The sequence below is a fragment of the Anolis sagrei genome, chromosome 2 (genome assembly GCF_037176765.1).
Source record: "Anolis sagrei isolate rAnoSag1 chromosome 2, rAnoSag1.mat, whole genome shotgun sequence".
NCBI lineage: Eukaryota > Metazoa > Chordata > Lepidosauria > Squamata > Dactyloidae > Anolis > Anolis sagrei.
Window position 1 is genome coordinate 267,655,260 of NC_090022.1, and position 5,291 is coordinate 267,660,550.

Here is a 5,291-nt window from a genome sequence, read left to right on the forward strand (position 1 = left end):
TTGAGCATCCATGCCAAGTTTGGTCCAGATCTATCACTGTTTGAGTCCGCACTGCTCTCTGGATATTGGTGAACTACAACTCCAAAATTCAAAGTCAATGCTCACCAAACCCTCCCCGTATTTTCTGTTGGTCATGGGAGTTCTGTGTGGGAAGTTTGGCCCAATTCTATCGTTGGTGGAGTTCAGAGTTCTCTTTGATTGTAGGTGAACTATAAATCCCAGCAACTACAACTCCCAAATGTCAAGTACTATTTTCCACAAACTCCATTAGTGTTCAGATTTGGACATATTGAGCATATGTGCCAAGTTCGGTCCAGATCTATTGCTGTTTGAGTTCGCAGTGCTTACTGGATATTGGTGAACTACAACTCCAAAATTCAAATTCAATGTTCACCAAACCCTTCCAGTATTTTCTGTTTGTTATAGGGGTTCTATGTGGGAAGTTTGGCCCAATTCTATCATTGATGGGGTTCAAGGTGTTCTTTGATTGTAGGTGAACTATAAATCCCAGCAAGTACAACTCCCAAATGACAAAATCAATCTCCCCCCAACCCCACCAGTATTCAAATTTGGGTGTATTAGGTATTTGTGCCAAATTTGGTCCACTGAATGAAAATACATCCTGCATATCAGATATTTACATTACAATCCATAACAGTAGCAAAACTACAGTTATGAAGTAGCAATGAAAATAATTTTATGGTTGGGGGTCACCACAACATGAAGAACTGTATTAAGGGGTCGTGGCATTAGGAAGGCTGAGAACCACTATGATAAGAAAATGTGTATACACACAATAGAAATTGTGGTTCCTTCAGTCACTTCACTCTTGCCTGATTCAATCAAAGCTGTGAAGATTTTTCACATAAACATCAGTGATAATTTCTTATTCATGCATTGCATACAGTGGCATTTGGAGGCTTCCTTGTCAATGGGGTAGTAATATACATTGGGTTTTAGTAGGAACTTTGAAGGATCTATTTAATGTACTGAACCTTATTCCCAAAAGAGACGGTACCTTGCATAGCTGTCACTGTCTGAAATTCACTGCAGACTGAAATAAACCTCTTTCTCATTTGCTGCAAGGAATACTACCTTCTCTCCATCCTGATGCAATGAATACAGTGCTGAGCAAACTAGAAAACCTGGGCTTAAATCTCTATTCAGCCATAAAGTTCACTAATTGACCTTGGGCAAGGGTGCAGGGCAGAGTATACACAAGGCATGAATAAGTGATATTTCCCTGTGCACTTATTTGAAATCTCAAAGGCTGTTTGATTTCCATCCAAACAATTGCAATCGGAGCATTTGCTGTGGTTGGCATTTTAAGTTTCCTGCTGCGGTTTGTTATCTGGGCCTTTTAAAGCCATTGTGGAGAAAATACATTTGCATGAGCATTGTGAGAGCACACACACACACCACTATTTTGTGATCTATGTTAAATAGGGATGGGGAGTCAATAGTCCTTCCGAGACAAGCTCCCGACTTTCCCAGGCAGCATAGCTTGTGTTTAGGGATGATGGGAGCTGAGGTCCAACAACTTCCAGAGAGCCATAGGTTTGCCACCTCTGGTGTAGAGCCTGTGTTTCATCATTAGGCTGAAAAATGGTAGTATGCTGATAAATAATAAGTGTGCATATGTGAATAAATGCATAAATAACAGGGGACTTGAAAGCTTGTCTGTAAAGACTGTATGTAAGCATTTTTTAGAAACAGAAATTAGAATTAGTCTCACTGGTTCAGTTAGAAACAATTTTCACAGCCAAATCAGACATTATGTGAAATAGGTTCTGGTGTCTAATGTATTTTTTTTTTTGTGTTGCTTAAGCTACATTATCCTATACTTGTATTTACCAGCTAAAACATAACATTGCCAAATTAAAATCAAGCATTTGTTTAACTGTGATTGTTTCCATAAAAGTGCTACTCCTTCTCCAAACAGAAGTAAATTTTGTTGCCCTTTAGGTAAAATGCAACCAGATGGGTTGAACTGCACTGTGACACAGTTGGCTAGGAGTCAACTGCATTAAATCATCACTGACCGAAAGGTCATGAGTTCGAAGCCAGCCTGGGTCAGAGTAAGCTCCTGACCATTTCTCTAGCTTGCTGTCAACCTTTGCAGCACGAAAGACAGTTGCATCTGTTAAGTAGGAAATTTAGGTACCACTTATGCATGGAGACAAATTTAACTAATTTGCGACACCACAAAAATCTCCAGCAGCAGGCGAAAGAATGAGGAAGTACACCATCAAGGACTCAGTGTCACAAGTGAACCGTGAAGTGACATCTCCCCCAGTGACCGGAATTCGAGCCTACCCTCATGAAGCTTAAATTGCCTCTGTGTTTGTTTATATGTTGTGTGTCTATGGCATTGAAGGTTTCCCACGTATGTGTGACTGTAATCCACCCTGAGTCCCCTGCAGGGAGAGAAGGGCGGAATATAAATACTGTAAATAAATAGATAAATAAGTTTCACTTTAAGCAAGGTGTCTAATCAAGAAATCTCTCTGAATATCCTCTTCAGCATTGGCAAAAGACATGTTAGGAGCCCCCAATTGCGCAAGGGGTTAAACCCTGTTCCGGCAGGACTGCTGACCGATGGGTTGGAGGTTCAAATCCAGGGAAAGCAAGAATGAGCTCCCTCTGTCAGCTCCAGCTCCCCATGTGGGGGCATAAGAGAAACCTCCCATTAGATAATAAAACATAAAAATATCTTGGTGTCCCCTGGACAACATCTTTGCAGACAGCGAATTCTCTCACACCAGAAGTGATTTGCAGTTTCTCAAGTCGCTCCTGACATGAAAAAAAAATAGACATGTTGCAGCCATAGATTGTTTTGATAGCTTTTGTGATCAGGAAGGATTATTGGAGACGATAAGAACAGATGATATAATTTTGTCTCGGCAGCCTCAAGTACTTCATGTGCTGCCATCGACCATCCCCTGAGATTTCCAACTGAACAGCTGATAAATTGCTCAAATGCATTTAGCATCAAACCTGTCTGGGAAAATTCTCAGTTTTCCCCCTCAATACAAACCCTTTCCTCTTCTTCAGAAGCCAGCTAAATCTTTTAATATCTGGCATATGCCTTGGTGTAGAAAGCTTCAAGCCATTATTGCTTTGGATATAGGATTTTGCTCATTTAACTTAAGTAATTAAAACAAAATCCACATTCCCATACGCCTGTGAGATACTTGGGTCATTTCCCACCCAAGAAATTAAATATGTTACCTATTTTCAATTTGATATTTAATACTTCACATTTAAAGTAATGTTGCCATGGCTTTATCTTTCAGCAGCTTCAAACAATAAGTCTAAATCAGTACTGGCATCAAAGGGTAGAAATATCCTTTGTTCTAAATGATGGCATCTTGAAAGAAACGTAATATTTTATCAACTTTACAGGATAGATGGAAGGAAATTATACACAATCCTTTTCTTCAAAAGATGCAATAGCTAAGCACTCACCTGTAATATAGTTAATTTACCCCACCTCACCCATGATTTACCAATTTATACTAAAATCTCATGAATGAATGTAATCTTCAAAGAATTGAAGACTTAACAAACAAACATCAATAACATGTCCTTATCCTTTCAGTAATTCACAGCGTCTCTTGGAGTCTTCTGATAACAGCTGTCCCCTTTGCTGATGTCAAGCAATACATAGAAACTATCTCATGTATTGCTTTATCTCTTTAGAGATAGTTGCTGCTGAAGACATGGATATTATGTCTCTTATTGTTAAAGACATCCGGTTGTTGTTTTGTTGTTGTTGTTGTGTGCTTTTTAGTCATTTCTGACTTATGACAACCCTATCAAGAGGTTTCCATGACTCAATATTTTATATGGTTTTTAATCTGTTTGATTTATTGATATGTGTTTTAATTGGTTATATATTTAGATTGTTTATATTTTGATGAGAAGTTTTATTGTTTGCCTGTGCTGCATTTAAATGTTGCCGGATTTGTAAGCCACCGTGAGTTCCCTTTGGGGTCGAGAAAGGCAGGGTAAAAATTAAGTAAATAAATAAATTTTCTTGGGCTATGAATGTGTGATTCGCCTAAAGTTGCCCAATATGTTTTCATGGCTGAGCGGGGATATAAACCTGTTCACCAAAGTAATGATCCTACACTCCACACAGCCAATTTATATTAGGATTTTCCAGATAACCTATTTATAACACGTTTTTCCCACCATACTTTGCAAGCTTCATTTACATCCAAAGGATGAACTGCAACGTAAGATTGTATCACATAAAACCTCGAATCCACTACAGTTGCGTTATAGTGACGGCAGATACATATTGGACCAAGCAGCTTCTGCATCACACATCTCTTCGATTGTGAAATTGTGTCCATTTTCCAATTTGTGATCCCACAATTGTACTTCCTCACACCCTTGTAATACAGCTTTCCTGCACTAATGCTGCTCCTTGCTTTTTTTTATATCTTAGTGAATTTACAGCTTTTAAAAACAAGAAAAAGGCACTGATGCCTATGAAATATAAACAACAACAACAACTTTATTTTTGTACCCCGTCTCCATCTCCCTGAAGGGACTCGGGGCGGCTTACATGGGGACAAGCCCAACAACATAATTAAAGTAGCACAATAAAATTCAACAACAACATCATAAAACAATAAAAAAACAACCAGATATATAACACAATATAAAAACCAACGAGCAACAAGCATAAAATAAGCAAAAAACAGCCAGCTCAGGAATAGCGAGAGGGAATGTGGAAAGGAAAATAATCCCGCACACCACTTTATTGCTAGCACGCTGGCACAGAAGCGGAAAGGGCCTGTTGCACAAGGTAGTTGATGGAGATGTCGCAGGACTGGGAGATATTGATGCACAAGGGAGATAGATAGGTATAGATGTATATACAGCTAGCATCTGTTCCAGAACCTCAGTGGGCCAAATCAGTGTGACTGGCACTTAAAGCTCTTGAGTCTGTCAGACAATTAGTTTGTCCTTGAGAATGATCTTCAGGTGCCTTGCCACTTATATTAAGAACATTCAGCTAAAGACAGGAAGAGGCAGACTGGTAGTTGAATGCGCACAGCGTCATACAATAGGGACCAGATCTGCAATGCTGGTTTGCTTGCTTCATGCAATGAGCCCAGGGTGCTTCCAAAGAGTGTCAAAATGCAGATATTCAAAGAGGGATAAACAAACCCGGGACCTGCCTGCAGGTCCCCACACAAACCAGGGGGCCGTCAACTATTTTCCCCCACCGTCCTCACAGCCCTTCTTTTTGTCTCAGAATAAAATGGAGGGCAGAT